We start from the raw sequence: 16320 nt of genomic DNA, 5'->3' as shown, positions 1-16320 counted from the left end.
AATCACAATTTCAGTGCCTGTGATTAGCCTGTTTATATTTTCCATTTATTCATAGTTCAGTCTTATGGGATTGTACATTTGTAAGAATTTGTCCATTTTTTCTGTGTTTCCATCTTTTGGAATATAGTTACCTGTAGTAGTCTTTTATGATTTTTTATATTTCTGTGGTATGCATTGTAACTTCTTTTTCATTTTTAATTTTATTGAGTTGAACCGTCTCCCTATTTTTCTGGACAAGTCTGGTTAAAGGTTTCTCAATTTTGTTTATCTCTTCAAAGAACCAACTTTCAGTATCCTTAATCTTTTCTATTGTTTTCTTCCTATTTTGTTTATTTCTGCTCTGATCTTCATTATCCCTTTCCTTTTGCTAATTTTAGGCTTTGTTTGTTCTTTCTCTATTTGCTTTAGGTATAAAGTTAGGTTGTTTATTTGTGATTGTATTGCCACAAACTTCCCTCTTAAAATTGCCTATCCTGCATCCCGTAAGTTTTGGATCATTGTGCTGTCTGTTGGGTGGAGCTACTTGGTGGCCTCTGGGAAGGTTCATGCCAATGAGTACTCCCAGAATGCTGCTGCCAATGTTTATGTCCCCACACTGAGCCAAAGCCAGCCCCCATTTCTTCAGCAGACTCTTCAATATAAGCAGGTATGTCTAACCTATTCTCTATAGGATCACTGCTATTTTCCCCTGTGTCTTGGTACACATGGGTCCATGTGTACACCTTCCAAGGGTTGAGTTTCTGTTTCCTCCAGTCCTGTGTAATTCCTGCCATCAAACCCCATTTAGATTCAAAGCCAGATTCTCTGGGTGCTCCTCCTCCCATTGCCAGACCCCTAGGCTGGGAAGCCTAACATAAGGCTCAGAACTTTCACACCAGTGGGAAAACTCCTGCCATATAATTATCTTGTAGTTTGTGAGTCACCCAACTGGCAGGTATGGGATTTAATTTTATCATGATTGCACCTCTCCTGCAATCTCACTGTGACTTCTTCATTGTTTTTGGATGTAGGGTATCTTTTTGGTAAGTTCCAGAGTTTTGTCCATGGTTGTGCAGCAGTGAGCTGTGATTTTGGTGTTCTCAAGAAACGCATGTCCTTCTACTCCGCCGTCTTGAGTTTTGTGTCTCTCTATTTGCATCTTATAGTAGCTTAAGATATTTTAAAATCTTCTGTGATAGGAAATGTTGGCCACAGTTGAGGGCACCTTTCTCTCTCTTGTAGCAATTAAGATTAGCTAGTAGGTCTTTATTAATGGCCTGAATAGAAAAACAGAGTTAAGAGCAGGCAAGGTATTCATCTATAAAAGCTTTCCAGGGACCTCCTTTCAGTGATCTCATAGAGCCCTACTTGAGCACAACAGGGAAAGAATCAAGTTTGCATGCTTTAAACTAGCCAGAGTCCAAGCACTGCCATTCCAGATGGCATTTTAGCTACTTCTCCCTTGCTCTTTTCACTCAGTTCTGTCACTTGTATATACATTTCTCAAAAAGTTACAGTAGGAAACAAAACCAAGTCAGTAAAAAAAAGACGTGGCCTCCTCGATGGCTCAGCAAGAATCCACCTGCCAATGCAGGCGACACAGAAGACACAGTTTCAGACCCTGGGTCAGAAAGATCCCCTGGAGGAGGAAATGGCAACCTGCCCCAGTATTCTTGCTTGAAAAATCCCATGGACAGCAAACCCTGGTGGGCTATAGTCCAATGGGTAGCAAAGAGTTGGACATGACTAAAGTCACTGAGCACACAAAAGAAAAACCTACTTGCTTATTAGAAGTACCAATCATTCAAATGGAGACTTAGTTATTTGAAGATTTTAATGAATCTAGAAAGGTGCCTTACCTGGGCTTGTGTGGGTTAAATCAACACCAAAATGATCCATGCTGATGGCTGAGAAATAATCATGTGATTGTATGGGAGACACTGAGATGATCCAATTATTTTATCACCCTACCCTATTTAAGGGGGGCTTCCCAGGTGGCACTAGTGGTAAAGAACCTGCCTGCCAACGCAGGAGACATAAGAGACGCGGGTTCGATCCCTGGGTCAGGAAGATCCCTTGGAGCTTTTTCCGTTATAACTCTTGTGTCAATAGTGGGAACCACAGGGATTACAGTGAGATTTGTCCTACAGAACTTGGAAATGAAGCAAGAGACATTAAGATCAGCTCAAAATGGATCAGAACACAGAATGCTCTAGGGACCCCAAAAATATTCTATAAACAGTTCAGACTAAAAACAATTAACTTAGAATAACTCCTGTCATTAGTATACTTAGCTCCTGATAAAGCCTGAACGGTTAATATTATTCTACTGACAGGCACAGATAGATCTTTCTGATCAAAAAGGAATAATACAAGTCTTATAGCAAAGTGAAAAATGGCTTGGAAGTGCTAATTTTATTTCCAATTCTCAATTCCCTGTTTCATTTGGCTAAATGGGTTTCAGGAGCAATGCTGACAATCTGGTAAAATTTTCATATTCAAGCAATAATATGAATCATCTTAAGGATCCTATTCTGTTGCTTCATTTTAGTTTAGTGAATGTTCAGACAAGCAGTGTTTGCTCTGGTTCTGAAGAAAAACAAATGAATTGTAATGGTCCATTTCTCCCAAGGAAACCACAGTGTGCTACCTGACCTATGAATATCACCTTATAATGGAAATCAGTGGCTAAACTGAAGGGTGACTCTAATGGAATTTTCAGGCTGTGGTAGAGAAGATGTTTTGAATAAACAAGTCCATTTCTTTTTGTTTCAGTTCTTTTTCTTAATAGCATGGGCACAGAGAAAAAAAGAAGAGACAGAGCTAACAGTATCCCTCTTACCTCTGCTGACAATCTCTACTATTAGTTTCTAAAAATATATCTTAAAATAATACAGAGTAGCATGTCACTGGATTTTTTGTTTAAAGTATATCTTTGAAGTCTTCCCAAATATTACTGTTGGAGGTGCTGTATTCTTTTAATAGCTATATAATCTCCCAATGCATGTATATACTATAACTTAATATTATAATTTATTTAAATAGATCTCTAGTGATTGCATTTACATATTGCTTTGATTATTTTGCTGTTAAAAGCACTGCTGCAATTGGGGGGAGGTGGGTAGAGAACAATAGAGGGTACTGCTCCAATGTCTTCTATTTCTGCTGTAGATAATTTGTTGAATGTCTAAAACTGGGCTCAGTTTTTTCATCATATTATACCCAAATCATTTTTTCTAATTTTGAGAACTACTAAAATTACTAGAATATACAGCTATTTTGATTGTTCTGCATCAAAAATTTTTGGCACTTGAATCCTGGGTTCAAGGCTTCCTTTGGTTATGAAAATTTTTCTTAAATTGCATCTTTAGTTTTTTTTTTCCATTTCATTGCTTCTTTTTTTTCAGAAATAGTAAATATGTGTATGCTGATTCATTTTCTCTTCCATATTTATCAGTTTTTAAAATCATTATAACTTTTGCTCATCTTATTCTGCTTGCTTTCCTCAATGCTGTCACACTTATATTTTTAACCACAGTTTTCAAACGGCATTATTTGGTTACAACTGACATACAAAAGTTGTACACATTTAAGTATTCAACGTTTGAGTCTGGAGATAAGTATATACTCACAGAACCATCACCATAATCTATGCTTACATATTCATCACTTACAAAAGTTTCTTACTGCCTTCTCTATTTACTTTTATGATAAAAAAGTTAAGATCTACCCTCTTAATAAACTTTTAAGTCTACAATAGAGTACTGTTAACTATAGACAAAATGCTGAATGATTGATCTCTAGGACTTATTCATCTTATATAATGAAAATTTCCCCCTTCATGGATGACAGACTTGTCATGGCAAAGGGGCTTGTGTAACTCGATGAAGCTATGAGCTATACCTTGCAGGGCCACCCAAGATGGATGAGTCACAGTGGAGAGTTCTGAAAAAACATGGCCCACTGGAGGAGGCAACGGCAAACTACTCCAGTATTCTTGCCACAAGAATACCATGAAGAGTATGAAAAGGCAAAAAGATATGATACCAGAAGATGAGCCTCCCAGGTCAGAAAGTGTCCAGTATGCTACTGGGGAAGAGTGGAGAGCAATTACTAATAGTTCCAGAAAGAATGAAGCAGCTGGGCCAAAGCGGAAATGATCCACACATCAGTTGTGGATGTGTCTGGTGGTGAAAACAAAGTCCAGTCCTGTAAAGAACAATATTGAATAGGAACCTGGAATGTTAGGTTCATGAATCAAGGCAAATTGGACATGGTCAAGTAGGAAATGGCAAGAATGAATATAGGCATGTTAGGAATCAGTGAATTAAAATAGACGGGAATGGGTGTATTTAATCCAGATGACTACTACATTATATCTACTACTGTGGGCAAGAATCCCTTAGAAGAAATGGAGTAGCCCTCACAGTCCAAAAAAAAAAAAACAGTTTGAAATGCAGTACTTGGGTGCAACCTCAAAAATGACAGAATGATCTCTGTTTGTTTCCAAGGCAAACCATTCAATATCATAGTAATCCAAGTCTATGCCCCAACCATTAACACTGAAGAAGTTGAAGTTCTAAGACCTATAAGACCTTCTAGAACTAACATCAAAAAAAGATGTCCTTTTCATCATAGGAAACTGAAATAGGAATTGGAATTGAAAAGTAGGAAGTCAAAAAATACCTGGAGTAATGGGCAAGTTTGGTCTTGGAATACCTTGGAGCAAGCCAAAGGCTAACAGAGTTTTGTCAAGAGAACACACTGCTGCTGCTAAGTCGCTTCAGTCGTGTCTGACTCTGTGTGACCCCAGGGACTGCAGCCTACCAGGCTTCTCCGTCCATGGGATTCTCCAGGCAAGAACACTGGAGTGGGTTGCCATTTCCTTCTCCAGTGCATGAAAGTGGAAAGTGAAAGTGAAGTCGCTCAGTCATGTCTGACTCTTAGCGACCCCATGGACTGCAGCCCACCAGGCCCCTCCATCCATGGGATTTTCCGGGCAACAGTACTGGAGTGGGGTGCCATTGCCTTCTCCCAAGAGAACACACAGGTCATAGCAAACACCCTTTTCCAACAACACAAGAGACAACTCTACATATGGACATCACCAACTCTACATATGGACATCACCAGATCACCAATACTGACATTAGATTGATTACACTCTTTGCAGCTGAAGGTTGAGAAGCTCTATACAGTCAGCAAAAACAAGACTTGGCGCTGACTGTGGCTCAGTTCATGAGCTCCTTGTTGCAAAATTCAGGCTTAAATTGAAGAAAGTAAGGGAAACCACTAGGCCATTCAGGTTTGACCAAAATCAAATCCCTTATGATTATACAGTACAGCAGAGGTGACAAATAGATTCAAGGGATTAGACCTGGTAGACAAAGTGCCTGAAGAACTATGGATGCAGGTTCAAAAGGAGGCAGTGAACAAAACCATCCCAAAGAAAAAGAAAGCGAAGTGGTTGTCTGAGGAGGCTTTAGAAATAGCTCAGGAAAGAAGACAGTCAGTCAGTTCAATCAGTTCAGTCACTCAGTTGTGTCCAACTCTTTGCGACCCCATGAATCGCAGCATGCCAGGCCTCCCTGTCCATCACCAACTCCCGGAGTTCACTCAGACTCATGGCCATCAAGTCAGTGATGCCATCCAGCCATCTCATCCTCTGTCATCCCCTTCTCCTCCTGCCCCCAATCCCTCCCAGCATCAGAGTCTTTTCCAATGAGTCAACTCTTTGCATGAGGTGGCCAAAGTACTGGAGTTTCAGCTTTAGCATCATTCCTTCCAAAGAACACCCAGGACCGATCTCCTTTAGAATGGACTGGTTGGATCTCCTTGCAGTCCAAGGGACTCTCAAGAGTCTTCTCCAACACCACTGTTCAAAAGCATCAATTCTTTGGTGCTAAGCTTTCTTCACAGTCCAACTCTCACATCCATACACGACCACAGGAAAAACCACAGCATTGACTAGACGGACCTTTGTTGGCAAAGTAATGTCTCTGCTTTTTAATATGCTATCTAGGTTGGTCATAACTTGTGAAAAGCAAAGAGAAGAGAAATATATACCCAACAGAATGCAGAGTTCCAAAGAACAGCAAGGAGAGATAAGAAGGCCTTCTTCAATGAACAGTGCAAAGAAATAGAGGAAAGCAACGGGAAAGACTAGATAAGAAAAAAGTGAAAGTCGCTCGGTTGTGTCTGACTCTTTGTGACCCCAAGAACTATACAGTTCATGGAATTCTCCAGGCCAGAATACTGGAGTGGGTAGCCATTCCCTTCTCCAGGGAATCTTTCCAACCCAGGGATCAAACCCAGGTCTCTGCATTGCAGGTGGGTTTTTTACCATCTAAGCCACCAAAGGAAGTTCATTGATAAGAGATGGTAAGAATACATAGAAGGATGATACAAAAAAAGGTCTCAATGACACAGGTAACCATGATAGTGTTGTCATTCACCTATAGCCAGATATCCTAGAGTGTGAAGTGGGCCTTAGGAAACATTACTACAGACAAAACTAGATAGAATGCCAGCTGAGCTATTTAAAATCATGAAAGATGATTCTGTTAAAGAAGTGCACTCAATATGCCAGCAAATTTGGAAAATTCAGCAGTGGCCACAGCACTGGAAAAGGTCAGTTTCCATTCCCATCCCAAAGAAAGGCAGAGCTAAAGAATGTTCAACTACCAGAGAATTGTGCTCATTTCTCATGCTAGTAAAGTTATGTTCAAAATCCTTCAAGCTAGGCTTCAACAATATGTGAACTGAGAACTTCCAGATGTACAAAGCTGGGTTTAGAAAAGGCAGAGAAACCAAAGGTCAAACTGCCAACATTCGCTGGATGAGGAAAAAGCAAGGATTTCCAGAAAAACACCTATTTCTGCTTTACTGACTACACAAAAGCCTTCAACTGCATGAGTCACAACAAACTGGAAAATTCTTAAACAGATGGGAATACCAGACCACTTTACCTGCCTCCTGAGAAACATGTAGGTGGGTCAAGAAGCAACAGTTAGAACCTAACATGAACAAGTGACTGGTTCAAAATCAGGGAAGAAGAATGGCAAGGCTATATATTGTTACCCTGTTTATTTAACTTATATGCAGAGTACATCATGCAAAATGCCCGGTTTGATGAATCACAAGCTGAAACCAAGACTGCTGGGAGAAATATCAATAACCTTAGATATGCAGATGATACCATTCTAATGGCAGAAAGTGAAGAGGAACTAAAGAGCCTCTTGATGAAGGTGAAAGAGGAGAGTGAAAAGGCTGGCTTAAAGGGAAAAAGTAGAACCAGTGACAGATTTCATTTTCTTGGGCTCCAAAATCTCTGCAGACAGTGACTGCAGCCATGCCATTAAAAGATGCTTGCTCCTTGGAAGGAAAGCTATGACATCCTAGACAGCATATTAAAACACAAAGACATCACTATGCCAACAAAAGTAATAGTATACTCAAAGTTATGGTTTTTCCATTAGTCAACAGGACGTGACAGTTGGACGATAAAAAAGGCTGAGCGCCAAAGAATTGATACTTTCAAACTGTGATATTGGAGAAGATTCTTGAGAGTCCCTTGGACTGCAAGGAGATCAAACCAGTCAATCCTAAAGGAAATCAACCCTGAATATTCATTGGAAGGACTGATGATGAAGTTGAAGCTCCAATACCTTGGCCACCTAATGCGAAGAGCTGACACACTAGAAAAGACCCTGATGCTGGGAAAGACTGAAGGCAGGAAGTGAAGGGGATGACAGAGGATGAGATGGTTGGATAGCATCACCAACTCAATGAACATGAGTTTGAGCAAATTGCAGAAGATAGTGAAGAACAGGAAAGCCTGGTGTGCTGTAGTACGTGGGGTCACAAAGAGTCAGACATGACTTATTGACTAAAAAGCAAATCAAAAAATCTTCAATTATCTGGGATAAAAATATCCAGGAATGCAAATTTTGGAAAGGTAGAATAATAGTTGCAAGTTTATTTTCTTAGGAACTTGTCAAATTATTTTCCAGCATGCCTATAGCAATTTGCACTCCCACCAGCAATGTATGAATCATCTAGTTTCTTTGCATTTTCCCCATTATTTGCTGTTGCTACTGTTTTCTTATTTTAGACATTCGAAGCTGTGTAGTTGCTTCTTATTGTTGGTTCTAACAACAATAAGGTTCATTTCCCTTATAAGCAATGATGTTGAACATATTTTTATATATTTGTCATTTGTCCTGTGAAAAATCTCATTTCTTTTGCCATTTTTTAAACTGCATTGTTTGGTTTTTCAAAGATGGATCATGACAGCTCTTTATATATTCCTAGTAGTAGTCCTTTGTTAAATATATTGTTTGCAAATATTCTTTCCTAATCAAAAGCTTGTTTTTTCATTCTCTTAACAGGGTATTTCAGAGAGCAAAAGCTTTTAATTTTGATGATGTCCACTTTTATTTTTTTCCTTTTATATTTTATGCTTTTAATATCTTTCTTAACTCTTTATTTTGAAAGTTTTCTCCTAAGTTTTTCTTCAAAGCTTTATAAGTTTACTTTATATTTAAGCTCATAATCCATTTTCAGTTAATTTTAGTATGAGAAACATGAGAGGTTGAGGTTCACTTTTCCTCATGAGTGTCCAATTACCCCATCACCTTTCAATGAAAATGCTACCTTTCGTCCTTCAAATTGTGCAATTTTGTCAAAAATCAGTTGGTCATATTTGTATGGGTCTGTTTCTGGTTACTGTATTCTGTTCCATTAATCTATGTATATGTCCCTCTTGACAATACCACACAATCTTGATTACTGTAGCTATACAATAAGTCTTAAAATTGAGAAGACAGCTTCTTCCAACTTTATCCTTCTTTTCTGAAATGGTTTTAGCTATTCTAATTCCTCTGCTTTTCATTATAAATTTTAGAGCATTCTTGCCTATATTTACAAAAATATTTGTTGGCATTTTGCTAGAAATTATATTACACCTATATATCAATTCAGGGGAGAATTGACATTGTTAATGTTTTGAGTCATCCAATCCATGAACATATGTCTCTCCATTTATTTAAATCTTTGATTTATTAGATCAGCATTGTACAGTTTTCAGCATATATCTTGTTTCATTATGTTTATATATAACATTTCAATTTTATCTTTAGCAGTTGTAAATGGTATTGCATTTTTAATTTTGGTGTTCACAATTTTCACTGCTATGATAATAGAAATACAAGTGAGTTTAAGATTTGTATTATGTATCCCATGACCTTGCTGAACTCACTTCATAGTTCTAGGAGCTTTTTCATAGATTCCCTGGAATTTTCCACATAATCAATCATATCATCGGCAAACAGAGACCTCTTCCTTTCTAACTGAATGTCCTTTCCTTTTCTTGAGTTACTGTACTGGCTAAAACTTTAAGCACTGTGCTGAATGAGAGTGGTGAGGGTAAACATCTTTGCTTTGTTCAATTTTAGAGAGAACTCCTTTCTCTTCCAAACTTTGATATACTGTACTTTCATTTTCATTCAGTCTATATTATTTAACTATTTCCTATTTGTCTTCCTTTTTGACTCATGATTTATCTGGAACTATGCTGTTTAGTGGCCAAGTGTTTGGAGATTTTCCTATTATTATTTTGTTATTAATTTCTAATTTGTTTCCACTGTGGTAAAAAAACACACAATTTATGGGTTAGATTATTTAGTTTACTGAAAGGAGTTTTATGTCCTAAGATGTGGTCTATCTTGGCATTGTTCCATAAGGATTTGGAAATGTACATATATATATGTGTGTGTGTGTATGTGTGTGTGTGTATATATATATACATATATATATACATATATATATATATATATATATATATATATCTTTTATACATAAGATTGAAGGCAGGAGGAGAAGGGCATGACAGAAGATGAGGTGGTTGGATGGCATCACCAACTCAATGGACATAAATTTGCACAAGCTCCAGGAGATGGTGAAGGACAGGGAGGCCAGGCATGCTGTAGTCCATAGGGTTGCAAAGAGTCAGACAGGACCGAGAGATTGAACAAAAATATATATCTTACTTATAGAGTATTCTTTAAATATTGATTAGATCCTGCTGGTTGAAGGTGTTGCTCAGTTCTTCTACAACTTTGTTGTTTTTCTATCCAGTTGTTCTAATCCACTTTTGAGAGACAGTTGTTGAAGTCGCAAGCTAAACTGTAGATCTGTCTACTTTTCCTTTCAATGTTATGAGCTGTGTTTGAAATATTTCACAACCACTTTTTGATGCATACATATTTCAGACTGCTATCTTTTTGCAAGATTGACATTTTTATCATTACATAATGTCCCCCTCTGTTTCTAGTAATTTTTGACCTTGAAGCCTAATTTATATAATATAAATATAGTCACTTATTGTTTCTTTTAATATTTGTATAAATTTTTCTATTCTTCACTTTCTATCTGTTTATTATTGTGTTTGAAGTCAGTTCCTTATAGACAGTGTATAGCTGGGTCATGTTTTCAGATCCACTCTGCCACACTCTGGTTTTATTGGTATACTTGCTGAGAGGGTAACTAAAAGGCACGAAGGCCAGGGGTCGCCAAACGGAGGAAATAGACTGCAAGTGTGACATTTTTTATCTCTCTTAAGCGGCAGGAGGAAAAAAACTAGTGATATATTTTTTTTTCTCTTCCCTTCTCTATACAAATTTAAAAAGGTTTCTCTTAAAATACTGTGTTGCCATAATGACACCTGGTTCCACCTGAAGTTAACTATTCTCAAACCTTGAGTTAACTAATGCATTTTTCTCATGGAAATGTTTGTCTTAAGCTATGTTAATGTACTATGCATTTACCCTAGACTCTGTCTTCAAGTCGGTTCTGCCTAATGGCTCAGAACCTACTTGACAAACCATTATATTATACTCAGATATTGTTCCCCTAATCTACGTAAATGAAACTATTTGTATGGTAATCTGCCCTTCTACAAGATTCAGGTCAATCATATTATGGCCCAGGATGACTCATCTGGTGCCAAGATTATCCCAAAATACATCTTATGGATGAGGGACCTGGTGCCATTCTGAGTTTTAAAACATTCCTTTTTTTCATTAACAAACTGGTAGTGACTATGTAACATCCAGCTGAAGACTAACAGGGGGTACTCTTTCTGCCCCCTTCTGATGCCTATGTCAGAAGCTTTCTCTATCTCCTTTATGCTTTAATAAAACTTTATTACACAAAAGCTCTGAGCGATCAAGCCTCGTCTCTGGCCCCAGATTGAATTCTCCTCCAGAGGCCAAGAATCCCAGCGTCTTTTCGTGGTTCAGCAACAACCTTTCACTGAGTGATTTATTTTTAATGTAATGATTGACTGAAATGTTAGGTCTTAAGTCTGCCTTTGTAATTTTTTTCTGTTTTTTACATATGCTTTAGTTATCCTACCTTCCTGTGGATTATTCGAATATTTTATAAAATTTCATTTTGATACCTTTACAGTCTTATTAGGTGAATTTCTGTGAGTAATTCTTTTTTGTTGCTTTAAGGTTTTACATTATAGACACTTAATTTATCAAATCTACTTGGGTATCATTATTTTATCAACTTGAGTGGCATACAGAAAATTTAACTCACTTTATATATCTTTGTCCTCTCTTTTTTTACAATATAGTTGCCTTCAATATTTCCTTCATATACACTTAGCCACATTAGACACAGTTGTAGTTTCTGCTTCAACTGTCAGATATAACACAGAAAACTGAAGAGGAGAAGAAAAATTACTGTATTTACCCATACTTTCACTTAACATGTTCTTTGCTCCTTCCTGATATTTTAAGATTCCATCTTTTATCACTTACTTTCTGTTTATTTTTTAACATTCCAATGCCAATTTATTTTTAAAAGGGTTCTGTGTAATTCTATGGTTTCTTTGCCCCCCTCCTTTTTCATATAATTGTACAACCACTAAATATTACATAGGTTGTAATGACCTGGATTAGGAAGATCCCCTGGAGGAGGGCATGACAGCCCTCTTCAGTATTCTTGCCTGGAGAATCTCCATGTAGCCTGGCGGGCTATACTCCATGGGGTCACAAAGGGTCTGACACAACCAAGTGACTAAGCACAAGCACAATAATCTAATACTATTACCAGTCATTCAGGAAAAACTTTCCCCCCTCCCAACAACCATCCTGGGGGAATTAAAGGTCCTGAGAAGAGGCCATTTCAACATGGCCTCTACCCTGGTAGGAACAAAAAGATGAAGAAAAAAAAAAAAAAAAAAACACAGAAATTGACTAAGAGGTATGTGCCCACCGTCTCTTAGGAGTGAGGCTCTGGCTGTTGCCTAGAGTTGTGAAAGCCTGTAGCATGCAGTAGGGCAACCACAAGACCTTGCAGCCACATCTTCCTCACACCAGTATGTCCATGTCCCAACCCAGGTGTCACAAAAATCCTTCAGCAGGGTTCTCCTCCACTGCTCTGTTATATGCATCTGGTCATAGCTGTCCACACGCTTCACCTTTTATGACAGGTTTTGGATCTCAACCTCTAGTTGAATCTACTGGTATTCAGTTTCTTCCTGAGTCCAGACCCCACGTAGTATGCACACAGGTGTATGTCCTGCAGGGTATATATCAACACTTGTCCAAGAGCTGGCATCCTTCTGTAGGTACTACGGATAAATCCATGCATCCACATTATTCATGACCCTCTCCTGAATCTTCTCATGAATCCACTGGTATGTCTGTGCCTCTCTGAAAATAGAACAAGAATGTCTTGAGGGGTTCCCTAGCCTGGGCTTGCTGTCTCTGATTGACAATGTCAGGGTTCATCTTGTACCTTCTTCAGACTCATAGTACTCTTACGCTCCCGTGGGTCTTCCAATCTCCTAGACATATCCAGCAAAAGTCATGTTTACACTTGGGAGCATTGCATGTGATTGCAGTCTTCATTCTTCTCAATGCAGATGTTGTGCTTGGGACAGTCTTCAGTGTGAGCACTAATGTAGTGGCTGACTCAAAGTCATCTGCACACTTTGAGATCCATTTCCAGATTGTGGCACACTCTGTGGAGGCATGATACATCTGATGACACTTAAAACAGACGACTTTGTGGCACCACTGGCACTGTACTTGGTGAGCTCAGGGCTCCTGTACCCGGATAACCATGGGGCAGTCTGCATGACACAGCTGGAGCTGGCAGTGACTCTCCATGAAATCCCTGAAGAGGTAGTGCCTGTATTTGTCTCTCAATTCTTCACTGAGCAGCAACAGAAACACGAAGTCCTCTGGTGTTTGAAGCGGGGAGTCCTGAGCCATGCAAGAGACACCCACACCCAGACCACCCTTGACAAGTACTGAGCAGTGCTTCTCCCAGTGGCTGTGGCAAAACTGGTGCTGCCAGGCTACAGAGAGTAGGTTTTCCTTCCACACAAACTGCATACACACTGTGCAGTGGTGAGGGGATGGGCCATGGGGACAAGTTTCAATGAGTGGATTGAACTCGAGTCTCAACGAGAAGCTGAGCAGAATTAGACTTGTATTAGTCCAGTATCTCTGTGACTTGCCAGTAGAAATTAATTAATGTAAGTTTAGCAACTCAATGAAGTACCTTTAGAACAGAGGCTAAAAAGCTGGTCATACACGCTCATCAAGGGCACCCTTGGACTCCTTGAAGCTGCTCAGCTTCTCTTGATGCTCGAGTTCAGCCCAGTCCATCAATTCAAACTAATTGCAGCATCTTTTCCTTAAAACTGTACATTTTTTTTTTGCATACATTTTTTCTTCTTTCTGCCCTGTGGACATTCTCCACCTAGTAAATGCCCATTCATATTTCAAAATTTAGTCCCATTGTCCAGTTATCAGGAAATATTCCCTGATTCACAAGCTTGATTTATTTGTCTTCTGCTTTCCCTTAATAGCCTTTCCAGGCTTCTATCATAATACTCACCATGTCGTACAGTAACATCTAGTAACCTTCCTCAACAATTAGATTCTATACAACTCATCCAATTTTATAGTTTCAGATTCTATGACACAGTAGTTGTTAAATAAATGTTTAACAAAAGGGTGCACTTATCTCACTTATTGACTGAACAAATATTTACAGAGTAACCTCAAAGCATATTTAGAAAGCACATGGGTTCCTGAGTCCTTATTCTAAGTGAGGGAAGCCTTCATCATATTTCAGTTTTTCAGGTGCATCAGAGATCAAACAGACTCTCAAACAACCTGCTTGGAGGGGAGACGGGGAATGGCAGGGAAGACAACAGGGTTGAGGCATGACTGTGCCTGGTGCTACTTAAGTGAGAGGAGGAGCTATGGACCCAAGGGAGAGCACAGAGGCACCTTCCACCCAGTGCACCCACAATGGAAGCGGGTGGTGTCATCACTTATCCAAACTCAGAAGGAATCCTCTCTCAAGGAATTTCTTATCTCACCAAAGAAGATATCATTAGAACATATGCCAAGGTTAAAGCAGCAGTGCATCTCAGTCTTCTATCTCAGTTTTTATGTTCTAGTTAATTGCAAACGGGGCTTCCCTGGTGGTTCAGAGGATAAAGCGTCTGCCTGCAATGCGGGAGACCCGAGTTCGATTCCTGGGTCAGGAAGATCCCCTGGAGAAGGAAATGGCAACCCACTCCAGTATTCTTGCCTGGAAAAGCCCATGGACGGAGAAGCCTGGTAGGCTACAGTCCATGGGGTTGCAAAGAGTTGGACACGACTGAGCGACTTCACTTAATTGCAAACACATATGAAAATCTCCCTTTAAAATCAAATGCTGGGGCTTCCCTGGTCCAGTGGTTAAGAATCCGCCTTGCAAACCAGTGGACACCAGTTCGATCACTGGTCCGGGAGGATCCCATATGCCATGGAACAAGTAAACCAGGGTGTGGCAACTTCTGAGCCCACACGCTGCAACTACTGAAGCCCAAACAGCTAGAGCCCATGTTCCAGAACATGAGAAGCCACGACAACGAGAAGCCCATGCACCACAACTAGAGAAAGCCCACATGCAGCAACGAAGACCCACCAGTCAATAAATACCTAAATCTTTTTAAAAAATCAAATGCCACATTAGCAAGTAGGGTTCATATGTACAAGTGTTTGTAAATGAGAAGTATGTATTTTAGGGAGCGCATATGCAATAATGTCTCACCCACAACTGCTATAGGCAAGATGATCAAGAGAAAAATAGCAGCAGCTGAAGCCAAATGTACAACTCAGATGGTTTGAAAACAAAGTAGCATTCCAAAGAACGTGGGCAAACTTCCCTCAGACACCGTCCACTAGCCAACAGATTAAATTTTTAAGATACATGAATAACTTCTTAACAAAAGCTTACCAAAAGATAGCAAAGACTTAGAAAATTAGCATACTTACACGAAATCCAAACACCTAAACATCTCTCCCATTATTCACTATCTCTGAGTGCAAAATAAAAATCTTCTGTTTCATTTTTTTTTTATTTTTGCAAAGTAGAAAGGAAATTTTGGCCTCTTCTCGTTAGATTGATTGATTTTTTAAAAAGATAATGAGAAAAACAAATATTGTATATTAATACATATATATGTATATATGTATACATACATGTATTAATATATATGTATGTATACATACATACATACATATATATAGATCCAACCAGTCCATCCTAAAGGAAATCAGTCCTGAATGTTGGAAGGACTGATGTTGAAGCTGAAACGCCAATACTTTGGCCATCTGATGCGAAGAACTGACTCATTAGAAAAGACCCTGATGCTGGGAAAGATTGAAGGCAGGAGAAGGGGACAACAGAGTATGAGATGGTTGGAGAACATCACTGACTCAATGGACAAGAGTTTGAGTAAACACTGGGAGTTGGTGATGGACAGGGAGGCCTGGCATGCTGCAGTCCATGGGATCGCAAAGAGTCAGACACGACTGAGCGGCTGAACTGAACTGAATATATATATATATATATAGAGAGAGAGAGAGAGAGAGAGAATCTAGAAAAATGGTATTGATAAACCTATGTGCAGGGCAGGAATAGAGATGAAGACATAGAGAACAGACTTGTGGAGAAAGCAGGAGAAAGGAGAGGGTGGGGTGAACTGACATATATACACAGTCTCTGCATACATATATACAGAGAGAGTAGCACTGACATATATACACTGTCATGTGTAAAATAGGCGGCTCGTGGAAAGCTGCTGTGTGACACCGGGAGCTCAGTTCAGTGCTCTGTGACAACCTAAAGGGGTGGGATGGGAGCAAGGGAGGGAGGCTCCGGAGGAGGGAATATATGTCTACTTTCAGCTGATTCACATTGTTCTACAGCAGAAACCAACACACCATTGTAAAGCAATTATCCTCCAATTAAATGCAAGTA

At 39.2% G+C, this 16320-nt stretch overlaps 1 protein-coding gene and 1 pseudogene across 1 annotated transcript in view; both read right to left on the bottom strand.

Annotated features, from left to right (window-relative positions):
* RGS7 (regulator of G protein signaling 7) overlaps positions 1-16320 on the bottom strand; it is a 480171-nt gene that overhangs the window by 371482 nt on the left and 92369 nt on the right. The window lies entirely within an intron of this gene.
* LOC129653502 (E3 ubiquitin-protein ligase ARIH2-like) lies at positions 12296-15031 on the bottom strand (annotated as a pseudogene).

Source organism: Bubalus kerabau, chromosome 5 (genome assembly GCF_029407905.1).
Source record: "Bubalus kerabau isolate K-KA32 ecotype Philippines breed swamp buffalo chromosome 5, PCC_UOA_SB_1v2, whole genome shotgun sequence".
Classification (NCBI taxonomy): domain Eukaryota; kingdom Metazoa; phylum Chordata; class Mammalia; order Artiodactyla; family Bovidae; genus Bubalus; species Bubalus kerabau.
Note: the sequence above shows the minus strand (reverse complement) of the source record. Positions and strands in the feature narration are given on the sequence as shown.